Source organism: Cavia porcellus, unplaced genomic scaffold (genome assembly GCF_034190915.1).
Source record: "Cavia porcellus strain 051 isolate PalLab524CR breed Dunkin Hartley unplaced genomic scaffold, mCavPor4.1 scaffold_28, whole genome shotgun sequence".
Taxonomy (NCBI): Eukaryota; Metazoa; Chordata; class Mammalia; order Rodentia; family Caviidae; genus Cavia; species Cavia porcellus.
In genome coordinates this window covers 52573426-52586006 of record NW_026947511.1, presented here as the reverse complement: position 1 = coordinate 52586006, position 12581 = coordinate 52573426, and the positions used below count along the sequence as shown (strand labels likewise).

The 12581-nt window shown below is 47.8% G+C and overlaps 2 long non-coding RNA genes across 2 annotated transcripts; both read left to right on the top strand.

Moving 5' to 3' along the window:
* Window positions 1-66: 66 nt before the first annotated feature.
* Window positions 67-7987, top strand: LOC134473818 (uncharacterized). The gene is made up of 2 exons (XR_010044277.1): window positions 67-351; window positions 7144-7987. It is a non-coding gene; the product is annotated as an uncharacterized LOC134473818 (long non-coding RNA).
* A 1788-nt stretch (window positions 7988-9775) lies between these two features.
* Window positions 9776-12224, top strand: LOC134473820 (uncharacterized). The gene is made up of 2 exons (XR_010044279.1): window positions 9776-10530; window positions 11976-12224. It is a non-coding gene; the product is annotated as an uncharacterized LOC134473820 (long non-coding RNA).
* The last annotated feature ends 357 nt before the right edge of the window (window positions 12225-12581 follow it).

The following is a 12581-nucleotide window of genomic DNA, read 5'->3' as shown; positions in this document are numbered from 1 at the left end:
GCTCCTGCCGAACTCCGCTGGCCAATGAGAATGTTCTCACAGATCTCTGGCAGCTGCGGGGGGTGGGGTAGCAGGAAACAGAAACCGCCGCCGGCGAGGCTGAACCGAAACCTGCCGAGTGCGCGGAGTGCGGCGCCCGGTTGCGGGCCGCGCAAAGGCGGGTTTCTGCGGCTGCCGAGGCCCCGCGTGCTCCCGAGACGCTTCCCGGGATGGGGCGGGTGAGGGGTTGCCTGGTGTTCTGTGTGGCCTAAGCTCGCTTTTAGGACCGGCGACAATCTAAGCAAACATCCTACATTGCGTGTGACAGACGAGGAAACTGAGGTTCGGCCAGGAGCAGGCCCCCCCTCGCCGGTGAGCTCAGCCCTGCACCGCTGGGAGAGGCCGCGCCGCGGGCTCCTGGGCTGGAGTGAGGCGCTGGGTGGGTTGGGGTGTTCAGCCCAGGTAAGCTCGGGGTCCCCAGCCTTCAGAGCTTGCCTGCTTTCGACCTTGCTGAGGCTGTGGAATTTGGACTAAAGTTCTGCGTGTACTCGGGGTCAGCACATCCTGCGCCCACCCGCAGCCTGCTCCAGTAGCTGGGGCAGCGGGATGAAAGTGTGTCCACAAGCTCCTTCCTACACGGTGGAAGCTGCCGGGATCGGCCCCACCTGCAGGCCAATCTGTGCTCTTCCTGCTCCGGTGCCTCATCATTCACACACACACACCCCCCGCCATCTCCCCTCCCCCTGGGCTCTCCGGAGTCCCAATTACCCTGTGGTCCTCCAGCGTCCTGGCCGGCCAGAGCCTCTCACTTCCCTGAAGCCACCCCGAGATATGGCACTTTGGAAACGGGACTCTGGAAACAGGAAGCCCTTTTGGTCATCTCTTGGTCTTTCTGCTTTGAAGCCACCCTTCTTTCCTGGTCAGGCCCTAAAACCTAGGAAGACTGGCTGGGGATTTAGCTCAGTGGCATAAGTGCCTGCCTGGCAAGTGTGAACTTGAGAGTTTGATCCTTGGTACTACCACAAGACAGAAAAACCTGGTTTTCCCAGAAGACTTACATGACATGTCCTTCCCCAAAAGAAAAGAATGTTAAAAAGAAATTAAACCAATAGGCCTTGCTAAATCCCTCCCCATTTCTATGTTACCATTTCTATTTAACTTTTTGTCTTCCAATCATATTTGCATGACCATAAAAACAGAGCTCCATTGTTTAAGGACTTCATTTCTGAAGGCTTTCATGTCATATAAAACAGGTTAAACACTTTTTTGTGGTTTTCTCATGCTGCTATGTATTTTGTTAAAGGAGACTCAGGTGTGAACCTTGTAATAGGTGAGAAAACATACTTTCCCCTTACACATAAATAAACACTTATTGAGTTAAAATGTATTCAGAAGCCCAGGGTTTTAAGAAAGTTGGAGTGCTTGAAAGAGGTCACCAATCAAACTGCTTAAAACTGCGACGTTCCTATTAACAAAGATGCAAGGAGCTGTTTGAATCTGTTATGTGAAGGATAACCTGGTTTAGGGCCAGAATGAATAAATGAATATCTCTAAAGGAAAAGCTAAAAGTTACATAATCTAAACTGAATTTTAAACTATATTTCTTTGTTTTTTTTAACAGATTTAAACTAGTAACTTTTGTGCTACTAGGAACTACTTTTGTGTCAAGATCAGGCTTCTAGTTAAAATACAACAGGTTTAAATATACTTTTTAAAAGGAAAAAAGATATTTTGAATGCTAACAGCATTAACTGTTGGGTTTTTGAGCAGAAATAAATAGCCAATCTCTGGTTTGAATTGTCTATTAATTTTTTTTTTCAAATTTGGTGGATTTCACGGACATAACTTTTTAGTTAGAAAGTTAGGGAAAATAAGTAATATAATAATGTGAAAGCCAACCTTTTAAAAAGTCTTAAGAGTTTTAAGTTTTATATTATGATGGTACAATTACCCCAAATATGAAATGGGATACTATGACATACTTTTTAAATTAAAAATTTCAAACTTAAACACAAAGTAGAGAAAAAAAACATGAACCACTTCTCTCAACAGTTACCAACATTTTCCTCCTTGGTTTTACTATGTCACTATTCCCTTCTCTTACTTTTTAAAAAACTTAAGTATTTTAAAGTGAATCCTCTGGCAAGCATAAGGTCCTGAGTTCTACTTCCAGTACCAAAAAAAAAAAAAAAACAAAAAAAAACAAATTCTGGACATATTTTGCTTCCCATGTGAACGGATCTGATACAGGTTTTTCTGATAAGCGATCTGATAACGGATCTGATAAGGGATCTGATAAGGATTTTTCTGATAGGGTTTTGCTTGCATAACAAATACCATTATTGTTCCCAGGTTCAGAGGTCTCCTTCTAGAGGTGTTTTCTAGGTTCTCACTGTCCTGAACAAAGAATCAGCAAAAGAGGTAGTGAAGTTTCACATTTATTAAAAGTATTAAAAGAAAAGCCATATACCCTGCAGACTGAGTGTGGGCCAGTTACACCCTGAAAACTGCAAGGTGGACCACTAAAAGAGGAAACCAGCTACTGGCGAAATGAGGGCTGTCTTTTGTATCTCTTGTTCCTCAGGCTGAGGTCAGGTCTAGGTGGGTGTGGGGAACCACGCAGGATGCTTCAAAGCTCAGGGTGTTTAAGGACACCTTGAGGATGTGACCCCACTTGTGCAGGTGCACAGCGGGATACAGTCATGTAACCATGATTTAACACAGGTAAACATGCATGCACTGGTGACAGCACCATGTAAGAATATAAACATGAGATAGCAACCTGTGTGAGAATTATACAGAAAGATGCCGGCAACTCTCGCTCTCGCTCTGGCTCTCTGTTCTGCTCTGTGCTATCTACTGTTGCTGATATTTTGCACACGGATGTTCTTTAACCTTGAGGCCTCACCTATGAAAATCTCCCTTGGGCCCTCTGAGTGGATCAGTAACTGGTGTAGTTGGCAAGATTTTGAGGTGAGTGATCCCATGGAGGCTATGGTAACAGCCCCCCAAGGCAAGGAGAGCCCTGGGAATGTCTGATAAATGATCCCAGCCTCTCTAGGGTTACCTGTAGCAACCTGGCAACTTGGAAGTCCCCCGAGGACTGAGAAACAGTCCATTTGGAGCCTGGGGATGTCCTCCAAGCTTTGAAAGTGACTGACAGAACAGTTCCCCTCACCGTGAAGTGGCAGGAGGACTGGCTGAGCTGTTCCTCATTTTCTTCTGTTGTGTAAATTAAGAGGCCACTGGACTTGTCCACCAAGTAGACCAGTGGCAGCAGATAGAGGAGGACGCTGAGCAATGACCAGCTGCTGAGGAGCTCGGGTTGAGAGGCCTGGGCAATGCCTCCTCCAGAAATGTCTCCAAAAGCCTGACTCCTCATGTATGAGGAAAAAACCAGAAAATCCCTTGGTTTTGCTGGCCAAGCAAGCTACTCATCAGAGAGTGGAGGTAAAGAAAGCTCTAGCCCAGGGAGGACAGGGAGGGCTGCTTAGAGCAACCTGGCACACAACATGCATGGCCTATTCAGTCGTGGAGCTGTGGGAGCTGGTAAAACAAAGCAGAAAGTGGGTGAAGCAGTGCCTGCCTGGCCGTTATGGCCATGAGATGACGGGGCTGATAGCAGGCAGTTAAGCCCACAGGAGCTGCGCCAAATAGCCAGCCTAGCCAGAACCCTTCTATGACACAGGTTCCGCAGAATGTGCAGTAGACCACTCCAGAGGCAGATAATCCAACTGTGATGAGTTGGTGGATGCCAGTGGCTCACCTGGTTTGGAAGAATCCAGATGACCTGCCAGAACAAGTCACTATCTAGGCTTGACAACTGTGCTGCCTGAAGCGGGCAAGCAGCAGACGGTGTCTGCACTGCAGTGCCATAACCAAGAAGAGCTGCTGAAGCACGCATGAATGACAGGGTGTTGGTCAGGGACCAGCTGGTGCATTTGGGTTGGTGGCAGCCTTTCTGTCCCCCTTTTCAGGTCACCCAATCCATAATGCTGTTGATTCCTTGGCCAGGCTGGGAGCTGTAGAAGTGAAGCCCCATGGTAAAGTGAGATCTGTAAACACTGTACCCGCAAAAGAGAAAAAGAAGGGGGGCCCTGGTGGAGCAGGGCAGTCCCCCCCCAAGGCAGGTTGTGAGGCCCCTGAAGGTTCGTTGGTGCCAGATGTGGACAGACCTGCTGAATGCCAGCCTAGCCCAGATAAGTTAGGCAGGCAGCCTGAGGATGCATTGCTGACTCTGTGGAGATAGTTCTGCTCTGAGCAGCAGTACTGGCCAATGGGCCAGGGCCAGAAGGCCAAAGCAGTCCTGTGAAGCTAGAAGAAATAACACAGGCCTCCTTTCACACTGATAGGAGGAGGTTGAGACACCCAGGTCTTGGGGGTCCTGGGAGACTAGAGGCCACATGTGGAATTGACTATTTACTGGTCCCCAAAGAGGTGCAGTGCATACTACCATTGATGGACACTGGAGAGGACTCATCACTAATATACAGCAACCCAGACCACTTTACAGGAGCACCGCATGCATAAAAGTGTACAGAGGTCACTACGTCACAGTCCAGAAAGCCACTGACTGGGTGTCAGGCGCTTGCCCCATACCTGTGTAATACTTCTGTTCCCCTGGTTCCTGAACACATGCTGGGGGTGGACATTTTGACTGATGCTCAGCTCAAGACCAAGCAGGAATTCCTGTTGTAGATGCTTGTGGTAAAAATCATAGTCCAAGGCCACCACTCCAGGAACCACTCACTCTCTCACAGGCCACATGGGTTGTATATGTGAAGCAGTACCAGCTGCCTGGAGAACTTGAGGAGAAGGGACAGACTGACTGTCTTGAAACTGGAAAAAGCAGGGGTGATTCCCCTGCACAGAGCCCTTAAGCATGGAAATCTGTGAAATCTCACCCCGATGCTGGCAGTCAGGACCAATTTGCCTTCACCAGGAAGGCAGGCAGTGGACCTTCTAGATGTTGCCACACACCTATTTTGCATAGCTCAACTTTGTGTCCTGGCCTCGTGGCCCATGGCCTGGTGACCTGGGCCAAGCTGCACTCTATGTTTTGTATGGATGATGTTATGTCACCCTCTGACTGCCTTATAGATTTGAAAGCATCTTGCACAATCTGAAGGAAGCTTTGCTCCATGGTTGTGGGCCATGGATGAAGACAAAGTCCAGAGACCTGGTTTGTCTGGTGTTATATGGTTGGGTAAGACCAGAACAACAGCATTAAGCCAATTACAGTTACATTTGTACTTGTAGGTTTTTGGTGGACATACCACACCTACCTACCTGCGGTGCCCTTTATACTAGACGACCAAAAGGGGCACACATGGGGCTGAAAAGACACATAGAAGGTGCTTTTCAAGACTTGAAGTCTAGGAGTCATTGACCCCAACATGCCATTTCTCCTGTCAGTGTGGATAACCATGGGTTTGGTTGCACTTGTGGCACAAACAGGGGAAGCGGAAGCTCCATGTGGGGTTTTGGTCACAGTCATGGAAGGGAGCCGAGAGCTGATACTCCCTGATTGAGAAACAGCAGCAGGGATGCTGCTCTGCATGCCTGGGAGGAATCACGGGACAGACTCCAGGAGCGCAGTGGCACAGGTCCCCACTCTTACAGGCCGGAGGCCAAACCCCCAACAGCAGCCTCGCTTTCAGCTAACCTGTTGGCAGCTGAACTGGCAACAATTTTGATACCTACGATGTTCAAGGCCCAAAACCCATTCAGGAAGATGACTGCAGGACCTGACCCCTCGTCCCTTTGTAGAAGGAAATACTGATGGGTGTAGCCATAATCCAACCTGGCAGCAGTTGCCATCCAGCCTGGCACAGAACTACGCTGGTTTGGAACCAAACCAGGCAGGCATTAAGCCAGTGGGTAGGGATCCAGACAATGTGATTGCTTGTGATGCATGAGGACCTCCTACAAGTGTATATGAACAGGTGGGCCATCTTTAGGGGGCGGATGCTTTGCTGCTGGCTTGGGCAGCTCAGGTGTGACAGCGCACAATCCCTTGAGAAAATTTATCAAGAATAGAGTGAATATACTAACTCTGATAAAAAACCAAGAGTGAGCCTTGAGATACATAAATGGATTCAATTGTTTTAAAGCATCAGCAAATTTATCACAGTCTTTAATTTGGGTGTCAAAAGTAGCTGTCATGACAAAGACAGCTCCAGTCTCTGAAGAGCACCTATAGCTATAGCAATGTTCTGAGGAATTGCTCCTTGTATGTATATATTTGATCATCCCCTAAGGGTGCAGCCTTTGTTACATGATAATTAGGTGATACAAAAGCCAGTCATAGTATTGTGACACTTATAAGCCCTGCTGTAACTGTGAACTTTCAATTTGATCTCATCCACAGGATGGAAGTTTGTAGAATGCTCACTTGGGTTTGCAACCTTCTATCAATTTCTCGCTGCATTTTTCAGCGCTGATCACTATTCTTGTCCAGTATCTACACAGTAAGCAGCTTGTACTGAAGGGCTGATGCCATGGAGCCAGTAGCTGTGCTAGTTATCAGAAGTACTAAGGAAATAATTCCTGCAATCATCAACCCAGGCATCCTCTTGGTTCCATTGCTAAATCTTTTAATTAAGGTCTCTACCAAGAGAGCAGTAGGTGAAAGATACCAAGGCTTCTTTAGATTGAGTAGAAGCCAAACTCCAGGCATCCTGCTCATGATTATTATCGTGGAGTCCCTAGAAAGAGGTTCAGGTATGAAACAATGGGTTAGATAACTTTTGTGCATGAGAACATATTTGGTTGCAAGCCTCTCTTATCAATAGTATGTGAAGATCATAACACATTTATTTATTCTTCTACACCTGATCTTGTAACACTACTGCTTGTCCTGGGAGGTGACGGTGGATGGAATATGGTGAGTAGCAGATGAGGAGGAAGCTGTGACATACAGAGGTGAGGCCGGAAGAGTAGGTGTCACCGAGTGTGGCTGTGTCCCTGCACACAGAGCTGAGGGTGAGGAGCTGGAGGAAGAGCCCTCTCAGGAAGGAGAAATGTGGTCCACGTGCTGCCGGGTGGGGCAGGAGGCTCCGTGGTGAGCAGAGGGCTTCTCCGCTAGCCCCTGAGGAGGCTTCTGGACTCCACGCTGTGGTCAGTGAGTGTCTATGTCTCTTGATCCCATCCTGCTGTCCACAGATCGGCAGTGCCGTGGGTTATGATGGAGGGAAGGCGACCTCACCACTGCCGGAGCTGAGTTACCTGTGAGTCCTCCTCTTCCTCCCTGGGAGACTCTCCCCTCTCCTGTGGCTTCACTGCGTGGGACACAGAGAACACTGAGACCTGGAGGGAAACCTCGTGGGCACCGAGCTCGGGTGCTCATCTGTCCCCTGTTCCTCCCCTCGCTCCCACCTCCCACCTGGCTGGGCTGCCTTAGCCACCTGGGGCAACGGGGTGGACGCAGGAGTCTCTGTCTTTCCCCTTTGTCTCTAAAAGGAAAATCCTGATTCTCTTTATCTACAGTGCCGAGATTGAATTTTCTTTATTCATTAAAATATTTGTGAGTGTTTATTATTTCCTTCTAATGTCTGTGATTTGGTCTTTGATCTGCATTGAGACAAACCCACGACAGAGACGCCTGTGTCGTGGGATTGTAGCCGTGGCCACTGTGGTGGGTGATGAGAGCATCCACGTGGACACGTGCTGGGCCTTTCCTGTCTCAGAATTGCTTCTGCCATCCTTCTAAGCAGCTGGGAATCAGTGAACATTTTGACACAAATCATGCATGATCAAGCATTTCATCCTTACGTGTTCTGAGACTATGTATATTGATGTATTTTGTTTTGTTGGTGTTTGAGATAGGGCCTCACTGTGCAATCCTGGCCAGCCTCAAACTCATAGCTGTCTTCCTGGCTCAGCCTCCTGAGTGGTGGGATTACAGATGTGTGCCACCACACCCAGCATGGTTTATCTATTTCAACTTTGTGCCTGTACCTTTTACAAAACACCAAGGCAATCCAGTGAAATAAAAAGTTTGTTTCTATTTCTGGAATTGTTTTTACAGAGGGCAACCACAAGTTCTGACTTACTTGAGATAGTACATCCATTTTGGATGTAATAATTTGTCTTAGTGGCCCTTTTTACTCTTAAAAATATCCTGGTTTGGAAGATAAATCATATTTGTCCCCTTGATTTATACTCAGAGGCTCGAACAATTGTAAACTTACCCTTGAACACACTTTACTTCTCTTAAAGAAGATCTGGAACACCAGAGAGCTATGTAATGGGTATGTAATGGCTAAAGAAAAAGACACCAGTAAGTCTGCTTCAGAGACAGGGCTGGCCAGAAACGCACACCAAGGAAAAGGGTTGCTGTGCGTTTCCTAACAGACAGGAATGTGGGTGCTGTGCAGGAAGAGGACATCAGAATAGTGAAGTGCAAAAGTCATTGTGTGTGTGTGTGTGTGTGTGTGTGTGTGTGTGTGTGTGTGTTTTGTACACAGCTGAAGCATCAAATCTCTTTTGTATTTTAGCCTATGAGGTGGAAATCATGACTGTGTGAAATATGACAGTCTACCACACTCCCTTGCTGGCAGTGTCACAGTCAGCACGGTGCAGTTAAAACATAGTTTAATGTAAAGTTTGTGAATCATATACTATTATAAGCATTTGTGGTATTAGTCTCCTGTTCACAGATCAAAAGAGGGCTACTGTCTAGGATGAAAGATCAAGTCAGTTTAGGGAAGTGATAATTCTTTTTATATTTAATGCACAAGAATTTAGTAGTACGTAAGTAGAAATATATTCTATTGGTAATTGATCTTATGAGATACCAGAGTCATCTGCACAGTAATCTCTTGTGATCTTGCTCTTTTTACATCTTTAAAAGACTCCTTAGTGAAATATTTATTTAAGAAATACTCAAAATGTAAATGTTCAAAAGATTTAACTTTTAACCTGAAGGCTCCACATATCGCTCAACTGCAGCACCACATGCTGTGACCAAGCCTGAAACACAGGAGCCTATGTGAGAGCGGGGACATCCAAAATCTAAGCTGGATGTGTGCCTTTAAAGATAAGGAATCAAGCTGGGCATGGCGGTGCATATCTGTAATCCCAGCCCCCGGAGGCTGAGGCAGGAGGATTGCCTTGAGTCTGATGCCATCCTGGGGCACAGAGTGAGACCTTGTCTCAAAAAACCTAAATAAATAAATTAATAAATAGACTCAAAATAACTACAAGGCCATTATCATACCCGAAGTAATTCACAGTAGTTCATAATATTAAATACCTGTTAGTGTTCAAATTTCCAGCAGTAAACAGATTCTTAAAAATTGCCTTTAATAATTCTTAAAGAAGAAAGAAAAATAGAACTCTTAAGTACAGAACAGGATCCTGGTAGGTTATGCGGTTGGTTGCTGTGACAGGAGTCGGCTCCGCCCTCAATCACAGAGGCCCCCTCTGTCCCAATGATTCAACCAATCGCGTTGGTGTGAAAAGGGCTTACTCAGTACAAGATTTAGGTTCAATTCCAGTTAAAGTGCATGGAGAATAAATATGAATGAATCTGTTTGTTTTATTGTTTTAATAATTAAACGCATTACATTCCTGATTAGCACATGCGTATTTAATCAAGCACAGAGCACCGGTCTGGGAATTGACACACACACCCCCCCCTCTCACGGAGCATGCGCGAGGCCGGGCTCCTCCCCAGCGCCCTGCAGGGGGAGCAGCAGGGAGCAGGAGCAGCTGTGGGCTGAGGCGTTCCCTGCGGGGCGCGTTCCCTGCGGGGCCTGAAGGGGGCGCCCGTGTGCTCTGCTGGTGGCTCTTCGGGGTCCTTATATACCCGGTGTTAAAGCCCCAGGCTGCTTTAATAGCTTGGCTTCCAGCTTTGCTGTTAACCTTTCCTCTTTTCCGCAAGCATTTAACTGTAAGTGTGTTAGGAAACCTGGCTCTGCTGGCTCATTTTCCCTTCTAGAAACTTCCACTCCTCTAGGGGCTTCCTGGCTACTCTTTAAAGTTTGGAACAGCGCTGAGCATGGTTTCATCTTTGAAAGGGTTTTGGCCCAGATAGGACACTGTAGCCAGGAAAGCCACAACCGGAAGCAGGAAGCCCCATCTCCCCTGCCCCTAGGAAGTTACCTGTGACGCCATCTTCCCGCCCCTGGGAATTTACATATGGCGCCAAACCTAGGACCAATGGGCTACCTGTGTATCCCTAATGCCCACCTTAGGTCCCACCCCAAACTGAGGCTATTTACAGGCCCCCACACCACGTGTCCACCAGAGAGATTGCCGGACACCAGTGGTGGGGGTGCCGGTCATCTCTCTCCATGTTCTCAGAATAAAGGCCGCTTTTTATTTTATATTTCTCATCTTTTGTTAATATTTTTCATCTTTTGGAAATAACTCTATCATTTGGTGCCATGACTCGATCGGCAGGCAACTGACTCTTGGGCCACATACCCAGTTGAGTCTCCTAGCCGATAACCAGATAACATCCTGGATTAATCCTGAGCTTTTTCCTCTCCCAAGACGTTCCTGTCGCCAGCCGCCTGCACTCCGCATCGGCCAGACTGATTTCAGGTGAGCACTCCCCGGGGAACTTTTCGCACTGGGCAGCCCCAGTGGAATGTTCTCCCCGTCTGCATGAGTCTGTGCATTTTCACGTCCTTAGGACCGCCCAGGGCAGGGTTCTTTCTGGGCAAACCTGCGTCCACAAAATCTCTCACGTTCTTTGGGTTAGGATAGCCCAAAGCAGAGATTTTTGGGACTGCCCACACTGAAAGAATGCCGCACTTCCCTTAAAGCCTTGCGCTTTCACAGGCAAAACTGTTACTGACCCCACGCAGGCTCCACTCCTAAATCTCTCAGTGACGACTGGAATTTACGAGTTTTTGGAACCATAGCTGCCGCGTGGTGCCACAAATAAGTGACGACTTGTTCTGGACCTCCGGTTTTTTTCTTGCCTGAATCAGTCATGGGGAACGTATTTTCTAACTCCCAAAAGATGCCTTTACAATGCCTAATTTCCAATTTACGTACTCTAAAAATTAAAGGTACCATAAAAACTAAACAACTAACTTTTTACTGCCAGGAGGTCTGGCCAACCTACCCGCTTATCGGCAAGCCTTGGCCCCCGGCAAGGAACATTTGACCCCTGCATTCTCAGGAACTTGTATGATTTTTGTCAAGCTGGCAACAAGTTATTAGAACTCCCTTATGTCCAGGCCTTTCTTGTTCTGAGAACACGCCAGTCTCTCATTAAGTCTTGTGCTCCCGCTGAGATACTTTTAGCTAACTCTACCGCGCCGCAAACTTTTCCGTCCTGCCCTCCGTTTTCCCGGCCACCGCCTGCCTACCACCAAACTCATTCCCTGCTGTTACCTCCCGCCAGACCGCTCTCTCCTCCCCCTATGCCTGATTCTCTCAGCAGCTCTAATCCCTCTCCGTCGCAGATACCTCCTGCTGTGCGATCCTCTCCCTCTCCGCCTTCCAGGACCCATAACTCTCCCAGCAGCTCTAATCCCTCTGTGTCGCAGTTATCTCCCGCTGTGTGATCCTCTTCCCCTCCATCTCCTGGGACCCATAACTCTCCCAGCGGCTCTGATCCCTCTGTTAGTGCTTCCTCGCAGTCTCCGACTTCTCCTGAGAATTCTGTATCCCCTACACCATTCTCACCGCCCGCCCACCATACTAGGTCCTGGTCGCTATGTCCTTCCAGCAGGCTGTGTGATTGTTCCAGCTTGCGCCCGGAATAGTCGCCATGTTGCAACCCTCTGCCACGTGGCATGGCGCCGCCATGTTCAGGAAGGCCACATGGCAACAGGGCGCCGCCATGTTTTGGGTCACGTGACAGGGCACCGCCATGTTCCCAGGACCCTCACTGTCAACGGGTGTCCCCTTGTGGCTCCTCTTGTGAACTGCAACAGCCGCCCTGTTGCAGTGCACATGATGCTTCATTGTGCTGCCGACAGCAGTCCTCTCGTTGCAAGGCACACAGTGAGACGCCATCTGCTTGTGTTTCCCAGGGTGACCGGCAGCAGCTCTGTAGCTGCTCTACAGATGATTGCTTACATGCGCCTACTGGAAGGATGGCTGCTCAGTGCCCCCTGCTCCGGAATCTCCTCAGGCTCTGCTACCACTTCGGGAGCCAGCTGGCCCCGAGGGGCTTGTTAACATCCATGTGCCTTTTTCCCTTTCTGATCTATCCCAGATTGCCCATAAATTAGGTAGCTTTTCTGTTGACCCACAGAATTATATCAGGCAATTTGAATTTATTACTAATTGTTATGATTTACATTTTAAGGATGTTTATGTGATTTTAAATAACACTCTCAGCTCAGAAAAACAAAATCAGCTGTGGCAAGCAGTTCGAGAAAAAGCTGATCACAGACATGAGGTAAACACCGCTGATAATGACTCTAGGCCTATAGCTGTGCCAGAGCAGGTCAAGCATATGAACTATAACAAACTTTTAAAACAGGTCCAGGAAGCTAATCAAAACCCAGCTGTGTTCCTAAATTGGCTTTCTAATACTCGAGCCCTGCAAGCAGTTTCAGCTCAGAAAAACAAAATCAGCTGTGGCAAGCAGTTCGAGAAAAAGCTGATCACAGACATGAGGTAAACACCGCTGA